This window comes from Lissotriton helveticus, chromosome 2_1 (genome assembly GCF_964261635.1).
Source record: "Lissotriton helveticus chromosome 2_1, aLisHel1.1, whole genome shotgun sequence".
NCBI lineage: Eukaryota > Metazoa > Chordata > Amphibia > Caudata > Salamandridae > Lissotriton > Lissotriton helveticus.
Window position 1 is genome coordinate 1,308,343,096 of NC_136059.1, and position 14,787 is coordinate 1,308,357,882.

Consider the following 14,787-nt stretch of genomic DNA (forward strand, 5'->3'; position numbering starts at 1 on the left):
TACATAAATGTACTATTCCATTTGTCACTTATACCCCATTATTACGTGATTTTTCCTTTCCTTCTGTACTTTTTCTGTTATTGTTGCTTTCTAAAATACCAAACACAAATTATTTGAAATAAAAAATGAATTATCTTTAAGAAAGTTTCTGTGCAGACGTTGTCTGCTTGTATGTTTTATAGAGAACAATATAATGATTTGAGGAGAAGCTACCCACCATGTACCATCCATCCTACTGCGTGATATCTCTTGAAGGCGCGCAACAGAACACTTCCATTGTGTAATGTTTGGGATAAAACTGTAAATATCTTATCGTAGAATATTAGATTTTGATTGGTCATCTACACGGGAAGCGTAGGAAGTCATTGCTCACTATAAAGAATTGTTTGATTTAACTGTGCGTTGCGGAGCCAATTTTGGATTCAGACGCCCCTTTCCACTCTCCTTAGAAGAGACGCTGCTCTTCTCATGCTAAAGAGTTAGACTCCTGAACAAATCCATTCCTACGTAATTGACTGAATCTTTAATTGATTCTGCCTTTTTAGGACTGTACCAAACCCAGTACAATCTCCGCTTTCAACTGTCTTTTTACAAGTGCAATGTAAGCTGAGAAACCTAGAGCGGACATAAAAGAGCAACAGTTTCTCTAGGGTTTAAGTGACACACTATTTTTTAATTCATTCTTTCGAATGACGGTACCATGCTCCTAAAAGCCCATCACACATAATTAAACAAAGCAAGGACCTAGAAAGCCTATTGTTGTTGATTGATAGCGAGGTAGGACTAGGCAGCAGATGAAACTGATTTACTTCCTACATGAATGAACCCTCTAATTTAAGACTTACAAAGCACACCATACTAAATGCTACCTACTACTAGCAACAAATTGAATAAAACCCACATAGTACTTTAGGATCAACACAAGTGTAGCAATGCATTATATAAATATGCTATAAGTTACAGTATGTAGAGAGCTTCAATCCACCTGAAATACTAGTCAAGTAAAGATGAAATCATTAAAAGTATTGAAGAACAATTACTGTGTCATAATGAGTAGGCGACCGCTGAATACTAGCACTCACACCCAGAAAAACAATCACTGCAACAGAGAGGGAGTAATAAGGAATAAACAAGGGGAGAATGCAGACACACCTTCACAAGCAATGCCCAAAAATAATCCTCATTGGTCAGACTTCAAACTATATGACCAACATGACATTACCAAAACCTTACTAACCTTGAAACCCAACACCCACTACAATGACCCTCTTCCTGCTAAATGCTGGCCCCCATTCAACCACATGGTCATCCCCTATTGGACTAAGATAATTAATGAATCACTAGCCCAAGGATCTTTCCCGTATTGTCTAAAAACTGGACAGGTCATCCCTCCCTTAAAAAAACCTAGGGAGAACCCTTTAGACCCAAACAACTTTAGATGGGTAACAACCATCTCCTTACTAGCCAAAGTACTAGAAAAATGTGCTCAACAACAACTGAATCAACATATTACTGAATTTAACCTCTTCAGTGCTACGCGAATTTCGCTGCAGTGCTGAAGGGTCATAAATCACATTGACTCATGACGGAAATGTTCCGTCATCAGCACCGGAGCACCGACGCTGATGACGGAACCGTTCCGTCATGAGCATGGAAGGGGTTAAGCTATTAAACGACTACTAATCAGGGTTCAGATCAGATCACAGTACAGAAACTGCAATCCTGCACATAGTAGATGACGCTCTGCTTGCTTTAGATCGCAATGAAACCTGTCTCCTGGTCCTTCTTGACCTATTGTACATTTGACACCATAAATCATCCCAAATTACTAGACTGTCTCGAGAATAGGATGGGCTTATCGGAAACAGTCTTGAAATGGTTCTATTCCTTCCTAGAGAACAGATCACAAAGATTCATGGTAAACAATAAGCTAATCCTTCCATCCCCTATTCCGATTAGGGTTCCACAAGAATCAACTCTATCCACATCACTATTCAACTATTGTACCATTAACAGCAGTATTACAACAGGCTAACATTTCCTTCCACATGTATTCAGATGACACCCAGCTGTATATGAATCTTTCATCACCAGAAGAGATCAACATAATGAACCAAGCACTACAGAGAACCGTTGAATGGCTAGCTGACAATCATCTTAAGCTTAACACAAACAAATGAATTCCTCCTGATCTCCCTTCTAAAAACGCAGCCAGGATTAAGGAATGAACCAAGATGATCACTACGCCAAACAGTTCCCCGATTTTAGTAGACTCAACCAAATCCCTTGGAATCACACTGGATAAAGAACTAAATATGTAAACCCACATCAACACAATGGCAAAAAAAGCATGTTTCCATCTGAGTTACCTCAAAAAATTGAAGCCGTTCATCTAATCAGATGATCTCAAAATGGTAGTCCAGGCACTGGTCATATCAAGATTTGAGTACGGATGCGCGACCCTTTCAGGGCTACCTAAGATCTCTACAGCTCCCCTAAAAGTGTGTCTCAATACAGCAGCCAGACTTATAACAGAATCAAAAAAAATTTGACCACATCACTCCACATCTGAAAGCGCTCAATTGGCTACCGTCTGACACAAGAATACAGCTCAAGATTGCATGTATCACACACAAGGCAATACACCACAAAACTCCACGTTACCTGGCCCAGAAAATCACGTTGTCAGGAGGCAGTAGACACTACAGGGATCTAAAGATTTTTTACTGAAATTCTTCAGCATTCTTCCGTAAGAAGAGATCATACGATAGAGCGTTCACGGGAGCTGCACCAAGTATTTGGAATTCGCTCCCACAGAATATTAGAAGAATCACGTATGGTCCACGATTAAAAAAAGAGACTAAGTCCGATCTGATGGGTACATTTGCCCCATAGCAAACATCAGGCTACACTAAGACTATTCTGAGTTCGCAGACAACCAGTCGATCCGCTACATTCAGCTGTTCAAGTAGGCTACTGTAAAATGGATTAAGTCCTGTTAATCGCAGATCAAAGAAACTGGTCATTGCACTAACCAGTTTACCCCTCTTTGATGGAACTATAATAGCTATACTCAGCTAGACTAAAGAGAGTTAGTCCCTTGACCGTCTACAGGGATGTTGACAAGTACCTCGATCGATGTATATTTGTTTAGAGTAGCAATAATATAACCATTGTATGTAGCTAGAATATCAGTAGTGGTCTTATTCCGATACTTAATTATGTTATGACATGTTTTACTATATCCCAGTGATTTATTTTATTCTTCAATCTGTTGTGGGTTGGGTAAGGGTAAGCATTTGCCAATAATATTGAATACGTATATGTACTTGTTGTTAAAGAATTGAATATCCGTTGATTTTGAACGTGGTGGTCATGTAAAGCGCTCTGATACCCAATTTTTGGGTCTTGTTCGCTCTATAGAAAACACTGAATAAATAAATAAATAGAGAAAAAAATAAACACATTTCACTAATGCCTGAAGGGAAGAGCCAGAGCTGAATATAGGCTCTTGCCAATCTAAATGCACAAACAGGAAGTTGTCCTTGCGGTCCAAACAATGTTCAAACCTCTTTAATCAGGAAATTGTCCACGCAGACCAGACAATATTCAAACCCCTTTAACGTGATTTGCAGTAGTAAACGAATAACACACATCAATACATGGTTGAAAGTTTACATATTACTCACATCAAACCAAGAAAGCAAACATCTTTTAACAAATGAACTTTTCAATCAAAGGAGATCCCACATCCAAAGTCAAGCGCCCGCTCAAAAGCAACATCTATATGTGATGGGAAAAAAAGATGTGGGAAACCAATTTAGTGAAGGCTTTATTGAATCTGTGTCCCAGTGCTTAATTTGAGCCGGATTATCAACACAGGCATTTATGACAGTCTGCACTGTTTATCTAAATTAGAGATTAACACAACAACAGTTGTTAATGACTAACATCTGCTGCCCAAGCCATTATTGGAACTTTGGTGTCATACTTATAGGGTGTCTTGATTAGTAGTTGATTCTGTCACTGGTGGCACGTATAGGTGTGATGAGTAGTGCAAGCTGCAGTAGCTTCTTGAAGAGGACCCTAGCACTTTTTTTTTCTTTTAAAAATTAAGCACTGCTGTGTCTCTCCCCCCCCCCCAACTCAATGATACAAGTCATAAGGCTTGAACTGGGTTTGACCTCTTGGGACGTGTTAGCTAAATCACTGCTGAGGTTCTTATTTACAAATTTTCAGCCAAAATTGTGAGGGACGCCCAAAATCTTCCACACAAATTATCACGTCAAATTGCTAACTTTTCGATTAATTCACAGTTAAAGCTTGCCATTTAAGCAAACTTCAGTGGCAAAGATAAAACGCCTTCTAAGTGAAACGGCCAGAGAGGTTACTCAACAAGAACACAGGATTCTACTCTGATTCCAGCACCTAGCATTATCTGTTGCAATGCTGCTCTGATTTGAACACCGTATTTTGGTCGCCTGTGCTTGGATTTTCTTTTAACCATAGTTTGTGGCAGAAGCGTATTACAACATCTCCAAATGGACAATGATTGCAGCTTCGATCCATGCTTTTCATTATGCCCACTTTTAATTGTCTCTTGGTCTCTGTGAATTCCCTCCTTTTCAATTCCTTTACAAACAGAAACGTCTATTCTCACTCTCGCTTTCTGAGTCGACAAGGACAATTAACAAAATCACCTCAAAGTAACTCGACTCTTGATGGAATTTGGCATTTCTCAATGAGACAGTATTTTTCTTAAAGCACTCTACACCACAACATCTTACAACTCACTAAATACTGGATGCTCTCCTTGAGCACTCATTTTTGGGCCTAATTATGACTATGGCGGTCCATAGGGCCGCCATAGTCATGGTGGCGGTCCGACAATCACCACACTGCAGGACGGCCCGCAGTATTACTACAGAGATTGGACTGCCATGAGAACGCCACAACCACCAGGGAACCGCTTTCCCTAACGGTCCTGCGGTGGTCTGTGGGCTGCAATATGCTTGATGGTGCCCTAAGGCCAAGGGTATTACAACTTTCCTCACTTCCAGCAGTGTCATGGAGGTCCTGTCATGGAGGTCCTTCCTCCATGTTACTGCTGGCAGTGAGGAAAGAAAGGAGGCCCCACAAGGCCCCCTCTTGACCCTGTGGATGGGGGTGCATAAAGGGGGCACATGGCTCCCTTCAAGGGGGCACGATGCCTTTCTAAGGCTTTCCTATGAACCTTTGAAAGGCCGCACTGTGGGCCAGCCGCTGCAGAAATGCCTGCCGGATTTTAACTCGTAATCTTGCAGGCGGTGTGCAGGCAGCTTTGGCAGTCCCGCAGCGGGGCTGCGGTGTGGCGGCCCACTCCAGGATTGACAAAGTCTTAATCAGGCCCTTAGTGTCTTACCCTAGGGATCACCTGCAGGCTGACTAGTGTGATTGACCCATTAGCACTATCAGAACAATATCAGCTTCTCTCATTTTACCCGTCTATTATTTACTACGATCATTCTTCAGGAGATCCTTTCAAATACAAGGATATTTCCAGTTTTCACATTTTATATTAAAAATAAGTTTTGCCATGTAGAAACGTAATCTATAAATGATTTTTTAATGCAGAAGTTGCTGGTCGGTACCGTCTAATGTTGATGTGTTTCTTGTAATTATATTCACTCAATTCTACTCAACACAGGCGCTGACTTTGAAACGTGATCTGATTTTCTAAAGTGCACTTCAGAAATATAAGTGTCAGTCACCACGCTGAAGAGCAGTAACCCATGAAATACTCTAATATCATTACAAGGACCTTTTACACATTTTGTTTTGATCAGCAAGATCTGGCATCGTTATTTGCATGTATTAACATAAAACGTTACTACTTGTCTGCAAGTGAGTTAACTGTCAGATGGCAGCTGTGTCTTTCCACTCCTCTGTGTCTTTTATTCCGAACACGAGAAAATGCTAATGAAACTGAAACGAACTTTTCTAAAACAACAGAATTTGCTGGCAAGAGTGAAGCATTGCTCTGAAATAATTTCAAGGTACAGTACAAACCCCTACAGAATGAAACAGCTGTCCCAAAGTCCCATTTGTGTTTGCTGATCTAAAGTATTTGTTTGATCCAGAATAAACTCAGTGAAGATTTTAAGTTGTGAACTGCTTAGCAATCCTTCATGTTTTTTAACTGTACCTTAGCGATGTCATAATCACACCAGGTCTGGATGTGCTAACGACATTCATTTACACTATATTCTTTCTTTTGCCTCACTGACCAATGTTCTGTTTGATCCATATCTTTGATTTTTTTATTTTAACGTTTTATTAACATTTTCATACAATAAAAGAAAATAGACGAGAAGTAAAAAGAGAGTAAAGTGGCAGTGCGCAAACTCCAGGACAGGAAAATACAAGCAATTGCAGATTTCATGCAAGGTAATGTGAGGGCATTGCAGATCACATCATGAGGATTATTGTATGAGAGGCCAATAAAACATTTGTAGAATTCAAACAAGGCAATGTGAAGGAATTGCATATCAAATCATTAACATGCATTAAATAGGTCAGATCAGCGAAATTCATTAGGTATTGCAGCATTTGTGGAAAGCTCCCATATTTAGATGGTGACAATTTACTTCTTGTGTGAGGGGAATGTAGAGTGGCAGGAAAAGTATAATTTATGGAGAGGAGTAGTGAGAAAGGGAAAAAATTAGGAGTGGGAGAGGGATGGGGGATATCCCACAAGCCTAATTGTGGAAGGAGGGTTGTTGGGTAGAAATCAGCTCAGGACCCTTATCTGAGGATGCAGTAGTCTTTCTGTAAGCGTCTAAGCCTGGGTAACCATAGTGGTCTGGATTTATTGTGGTTGAAATTTAGGTTGGGAATAATGTTGATGAAGCTTCTGCGAGAGCTTTCCTTTGACCACCAAGTGTGGTAAGAAATAGATTTGAAGTCTTTCCAATCATAAAGAATCGTTTTGACTCCTAACATGAGTAGTAAGTATAATAGTAGGAGTTCTGTCTTGTTAAGTGGGGGGGGGAGGAATCAGGAAGAGCCCAAGGGCCTAAGCATATGAAGCTTGCGTCTAGAGTTACTTTACAGAAGAAGATGTTGCTTATGGTTTTCTTGATATCTTCCCAATATGAACGGAGCAAAGGGCAAGAAAATACAATGTGTTCAATGTGACCAACCTCGGTTGAGCAATTCCAGCATTTGTCCAAGTTTATTAGGCCCAGTCTAAAGAGTTTGCCCAAGGGGACCTACGTATCAGCCAGTATTTACACTGTGAGATGATGGGGGAGATTTTGCGTTTAGTAACATATTTCCATACTTGTGACCAGATTTTTTCAGAAACATAAGTATAGCCTTCTTTAAGGTAGTAAACAAACCCTTTGTTTTGACATTTTTGTACGGAATTGGGAGTGCGTTTGTAAAGGATTTTATAGAGTCTAGAGGCTTGGTGGTCCTAAGACGCAACTAAAGATATTTTCTTTAGAATGCTTGGATTTTGTGGGTTTAGGATGGCTTAATTGCAATTTTGAGAAGGTTATAAAATTCCATGTCAGAGTAGTTGAAGGATGTTTGAAGGAGAGAGAAGGGAATCGGATTGGCGGTATTGATCACATCTTTAATATATAAGAAGTTATGCGATGACCAGGTGAGCCAGTGGAGGGATTTACCATCAATTTGTATTAGTGGGTTGTGCCATAGTGAAGCAGGAGGAAGAGTGTTTAAGTTTAACAGTACATTTGCTGTCCAGGTGTTTTACTGCTAGAAATGCGTCTCTGATTCTATTTGAAGAGTGAAGGGGGCTGAAGTGGATCATTGAGATAGCAGTTAGGGCGTGAACAGGGAGAAGAGACTTATCTTGATGTCGGCCGAGATAGATAGAGGGAGTAGAGAGTTCGGATGAATCCAATGTATAGTTTTTTTGAGCAGCAATAGCATTTGAAGTTTGCTGAAGTTGGGGACACCGACTCCAATCTTTATCCTTGTCCAGTAATGGCTCTTTGGTTGAGCTTCTGGGCATTTTACTGCACCAAATAAAATGAGTGATAAACTTGTTAAGGAGTTTAATAAAAAAGAGTGGAAAGTTTAAGAGAGGGCATGCTTATTATGAAGTTTATCTGCGGCACTATTAGCATTTTGGTGCCCCACCAAGTCTTGTGTTTGGATACCCATATCTCGATAAGGTCCTGTATTTCTTTGAGGAGGTTGTTTTTAATTTGTGTGTGGGTGTCAGGCAGCGGTTTAGAGTTGAATGCCCCAGTATTTAAGGTGATGGTTTTGCCATTTTAGGTTTCCATTACTGAGTATTGTAGTGGTGCAAAGCTGGTGTAGGGGGAATACCTCTGTTTTCTATTTATTTAATGTGCAGCCTGAAGCTTTGGCATAGGCATTATTCAGGTTTAGGATTTCATGTATGGCTGTATCTGCATCTTCGGAGAAGATAAGGACATCATCAGCATGTGATGCCACCTTGTAGGTTTTAGAATCAAAAGGGATGCCTTTTATGGTGGTATTGTGTTGTAGTTCAGCTAGGAGGGGCTCTATGGCTTGGGGAAAGAGGAAAGGAGAGAGGCAGCAACCGTGCCTGGTGCCTTGGGATAGTTTGAACCTCTCAGAGAGGGAGACGTTTACTGTCAGTCTGGCCTATGGGTTAACATACAGTCCAAATACAATTCATTTGAGGGGTGGTCCTATATTTACATTTGACGATTACCAATCATAGGAAATGAAAAGATACTTTGTCATAAGCCTTTTCAGCATCCATGACCATAGCCATCGCATTGGAGTGAAAGAGAGGGTCTTTTTATAGGATGTGCACAAAGAGTCTGATATTATAATAGGCAAGTCTTCCCTTTATAAAACTGGTTTGGGAGGGATGTAGTAGTGAGGGGAGTATTTCTTCCAATCTTGTAGCTAGGGTTTTTGCATAGGTTTTACAGTCTACATTAAGTAGGGATATTGGTCTATGGTTTTTGGTTTCTAGTGGGTCTTTGTTATCTTTGTGGATAACTGTTATTATGGCCTCTGAGAAATTTGAACCTGTTTTGCCATTAGAGGAATACAAATCCAAAAAGATATTTTCAAAGAGGCATGAGCTGTGACTGAAAGGTTTTGTAAAAGCTACCCATGAAACCGTCAGGCCCTGGTGCTTTACTTATTTTAAGTGATTTGATCACTTTATCTATTTCTTGCATTTCAAATGATTTGTTTAGGGAGATGTGATCTGCTTCTTTGAGTGATGTGAGATTGTTGTTTTGGAGGCTTTTTTAGCAATCTGAGACATCAGGTTGCAATTTGCATTATGTAATCTTTGTAATATTGCGTAAAAGCAGCTGGCTATGTTTTAGTCTCCATTTTTATTTTCTCTGGTTTGCTCTTGATTGCAATATTTGAGGAGTTCTGGCTTTTGACCTTTAGGGAGTTTGCTAGGAATTTCCCAGCTTTGTTAAATTCTTATCTTTATTTGCATTATTAGTGTTCAGCCATATGTGAGATCTCTCGCTTTTTAGTCTATTGTACTGGTATTTTAGGGTTTTCAGTTTTCTGATCATTTTGACAGAGTGTTTGGAAACTAGAAGGCGCTCAGGCTGTTTTACTTTAGATTCTATTTCTTCAAGTTTTTTGTTGGCTATCTTAATTTTATTAGTCATGATACTGACCATTCTGCCCCTGATTATTGCTTTCATGGCTTCCCAGAGTGTTTCTGTGGAGATCTCCAGAGAGGGTTCATCGATAAAGTAATTAATGATTGCAGTGCATATTTCTTCTCTGCTGATTGGGTCACTTAGTAGCGTCTCGTTGAGATGCTGTAGTCTATCTGGGTTTCGAAAGTTGGTTGTTGTAATGTCTAATGAAAAACAGGCATGATCCAAGATAATGATGGGTTCAATCCGGGTGTTGCGGCAGTCATGGGTACGTTTCTGGTTAGTCAGGATGTAGTCAGTCCTTGAGCAGAAACTATGTGGGTGGGAATAGAAAGTGAACTCACTACCTGCAAGATTTAACAGCCCCCATATGGCAGTTAGGTTGCATGCTGCGCACAAGTTTGTGGGATTTCCCTGGTCTAAGTTTGCAGGGGTGTATATATAGTCTGCCTAACAATATGTCCATGGGAAGGTTACAATCTCCTCCAAATAGTATATTAGCGCTTTTGGGAATTTAATTTAGTCATTTTTTTAGGTCGTCCAAGAATGAGGGATAATCGGACGTGAGTAGATAAATATTTCCGATACAAAATTCCTGATTGTGTTTGGATATTTGTGACATGACCCATCTGCCTTCAGTATCGTGTACATGCTTAATGACTTTGATGCCTGCCAGTCTTACAAAGACAGTGACAACTCTGTTTTTCTTACGAGAGTCAGGGGAGCATGCACATTCTGAGCATCTGTTATTTAGGAGTTTTAAGGCGATATCAGTATTTATTCTTGTTTCTTGGAGTGAGAGAATATTGCCTTTCAATATATGGCAGTATTTAATGATCTTCCTTATTTTGGCATGGTAGTTTAGCCCCTTCGTGTTTAACGAGAGGATCTTGAGAGCATTGTTAGGCATGATATATACTACGGTGGTCTCGGCAGAGTTTGAGAGGGTCTGAAACACGAGTGGCATACTTTAGGTTGCTGCACGTGTGCAGTGCAAAATGGGTTTGGTCGATTAGACTTGGGCTATCCCCGGATGGGAGAGAGGAGGTGAAGGGGCGGGGGAGATTAAACCAGGATCAGGAAAGGAAGAAATATAAGGAGAGAAGATAATAAAAAGAAACAAACAGTTTTCCATTCCACTACGGAAAGTGGGGAGTGGTAGCCATGGACCTGCTTTGTGGGAGCTACGAAAAGTGGGGAGTACTGATGTGACTTAGGCAGCCGGGAAGGAAGGTTTAATGGCTGGCTGAGTGCTAGGCAGGGTGCACTAGGTTGTTGAGATTTGGGATGTTAATTCACAGTGCTAAATAATTAACGTTGGATAACAAGCACTTAGAGCAGTTTTGAGAGCTCTATGAGTTAATAATTACAGAGGGCGTTTGTGAGTAAGCAGGCATACTGCAGTTGAAATTAAACACACCTTTCAAACATCTATGGTGCATAACTGGAGTGACAGAATCAGAGCTCCTTCAAAAAATACATCAAACATAGTATTTCAGAACAGAGAATTAATTAGAGGTCTGATTGACTTAAGCAATCATGAGATCGAACAGGTATAACTATAATGTAATATTCAGGACAGGGTGATACAGGCTGTTACAGAGTCACATAGAAACTTTGCCAGAATTTCAATTGCTGAGTCTGCTGTTAAGAACAAAAATAGTAACATCGACAGATTCAGCGTTGTTGAAGTAAAGTGATACTTAGGAGGAGGCGCACCTCTAAATGCACAGACATCTAAACTTTTAATCTAGATAAGAAGTGTTCTATGTGTGATGAGATTAAGGTTGCATCAGATGTTGTGCTAAATTGACATTTAATCTTGCTCTACTTTTTGTCTAAAAGTGGAGAATGAATCGGCCCTAGTCTGAGTGGGGGCATGTGTGAGCTTTGTCATGTATACATATGAGTACACATGTATGACTATGTGTGTCGGTATATGTGTAGGTGGCTGGTATGATATTCGTACATGTGAGCATGACTATATGAGTAGGTGTAGGATATGCTATTGGTGTGGGTGTATGTATAGGTGAGCGTGTAAGATCATACCATTGTAAGGCTGCGAGTGGGGCTAAGTTTGGGGATGGAAGTGGGAAGGTGGGTGTGTGTATATGGAATGATAGACAGCCGCGGCCGACAGTGGGAGTACCTGCAGGGTGGTGCCGTGGGGAGGGGCAGTGCGGGGGGGGGTAGTAATGTATGGATTACGGGGCTTCCCAGGTAAGTAAACATTTAAATAAATAAAACGAATTTTGTTGAGTGCACAGCCCTTACCTGGTGTGCTGGGATATAACTTATTTGCCCGGATACCCTTGCTGACCTGCTGTGGCGCCCCGTGTGGGTGAAGATCTGTTGCCGCCCTTCAGCTCCTGCCCCCGTATTGGACGCGGACCGCCAGTTGCCAAACCACATCACCCAGGAGGCAGCGCGACGCGGTCTCGTGTGAGGAGGAGGGCGGCAGGCCCATAAATTCTTCGGCGGGCTCCCGCGGCGCGGGACGCGCGCGGGCTCGCATGGGCCAAGGGCGGGTCCGTCCTTGCCCGTCACAGGTCGGAGGAGGCCGGGCAGGGCCACCCCCTTGCATTGAAATCCAGGACACCGTCTATAAGGAGGAACACAAGACATGGGTAGGTAATAAGCGGATTGTTTTTGCACACTGTGGACACTCCTTGCACTTGTAGCAGGACAGGCCGGGGAAACAGAGCTTGAATATATAAGCGGATCCAGAGGCAGTGCTTTGTAGACTTTATCCAGCTCCAGCACCCTGCGCATTGCATGCAACATAACATTTGACTAAGTCTTAAAGTATATTCACGTTGTATTTTGCGGGAGTTCGGGGTATTTTATTTTAATCATTTCCTAAGTATGAGTAAGCGGAAGGTGACACCCCGCAGGGGTAAGGAGTGGGGTTAAGGGGACTCTTGATGCATTTCTTCAAAGAGCAGAGTCGCTGTTAGTACACGAAATTCAACTTACGGAAAAAAGATTGTCGCTAGACACACTGATAGATCATAAGCGATCATCTATGGGGTCTATAGCAAGGTCTAAATCACCAAGTAAAGGCATCCTCCATGGCCAACCGATACAAGATAGTAGTAACAGTACTAGGGCCATAGTTCATGCCCCCCACATGACACAAGAGGATGGCTTACCTACATACCTTGACGATCTGCCCACCTCTGACCCGGACTCCGACCTGTCCCACATTAGCATCGAAGAGGCGGAGGGGTACCCCAACCCAACCGCACCAGGAATTAACAGCCCAGAATTGGGGGGACCAGAGCTAGCAGCACCTAGGGCCAAACCAGGTGAAGGAATTACGGCTAGGGAGGGTGGAGAGGTGGTCACAAGATCGAAAGGCACCTTAAAAGCTGTATGCAATACACAATGCCCCACACAATTGGCATCACCTTTAGCTGACTCAAGGACTCGGGGCACACGATCGGGGGGGAGGGGGCTGAACCAGCTAAGACCCAAGCCAAAACAGAGGGGCGTAACAAAGACGAGTAGGGTGAAAACCTCAGTGGGAGCCACAGGCAGTGCACAGTGTTCAAATTGCGGGAAGATGGGGATTGACCAGGGAGTGGAAAATTTATTATGGCCTAAGTTAGAGCTACTTTTTACCCCTCACTTGGGCCCGGTGTTGGAGAAAATTAAGGCCATTGAGGGAAAACTTTCCCTGTTATGTGACCAGGGCAAAATGTATCCGGTAGATCTATGGGGTCAGAGGAGGGGGTAGTAAAGGCCACATTACACTCAAAGTCCACCACAAGTGATGACGACCAGGGAGGGGGGCCTTGTGAAGGTGGGCAGTCTGACGAAGCTAGTGAGGGGAATAACAAGGGCCCTGTGGTGGGTACAACGAGTGGGACTAAGCAAGGTACAAGTAGAACGGGGCCAGCTCATATGCTTCACTCAGATACAGCCCATAGATCCCCCGAGGGAAGAAGGGTAACAGACAGTGAGAAAGAGCTAACACTGGTCAACAATGTGCAGAGCACCCGGGGCTTACCGATAGTGGACCTCACCCCAGCCTCAAGCCCCTACACAGTAGTTCTTGTAGGGGTTCCAACTGGTGGGGACGATAGGGAAGAAAGCCTGCGCACATTGATTATTAAGACGGCCCATTGATTGGCTAAAAATACAGGTTTTAATATTACACAACACAGACATATCCTGATGGCAAGGAGGGTGGCTTGGATTGGAAGCAGCAGGAAGAGTTTTGAGGGAGACTGCATAATTTTAAATTTTAGATATCAAGAGCTAGTTAAAGACCTCCTTCACAGTCAATCGAGGGGTCAATTGCAAGGGGAGGGAGGGTCCAGTATCAGACTGCTCCCCCTGGCCTTTTTTTACAGGGAGACACTGCATAGGAACATGCAAGGTGATCACAGGTGGAATCGGCTTGCACCACTAGGGGAGGGTTGGGTAGTCCCACTAACTAACCGTTACGCACCACTGAATTGCGCCTCAGCCCTAAGCGAAATAGATTGACTGATAGGGAGGCCTGCGGATGAGAGAGAAGTCATACGGGAGGGGTGGCCTCTAACAGAAGATCATGATGGGCCAGGCTGCACTCAGCTAGATGATTCTAACTCTAATGCGAGGAACATAGAGCCCGGTGGCAGAGGCCTAGGGGAAAATTCAGGTAAATTGGGTGAACCTTCTGCAATGCTTATCAGTGCCACAACTTATATAACAGATAGCCAAATAGCGGAAGAGATTCAGATAATATCCTGGAATGTTGCAGGATTAGCCTCAAAAATTAAAAAACATAATTGGCTAATTTATATAAAGAAACATCAAATAATCCTCCTACAAGAAACGTGGGCGGTATATAGCAATATTCAGGCAATAGAAGGATATAAATTGTTTTCTGTCCCAGCACGTAAGTCTGCGTCGGAAAGGGCAAAAGGTGGTCTGACCATCTACGTCGACCTTAGATTACCAGGAAGATGGGACGAATTACGATGGGCCTCGGATTGCATACTGGGAATCACGTATCGCAGTAAGGGCTTTTACTTAACCCTCGTTAATTTCTATAACGCAAGTACCCCAGGACAACCCCTCTTATGCCTAACTGAATTGGGTGCTCGGCTGGCAGAAATGGAGGAGCTAGGGACATTAAGTTCTTAACTAGTAC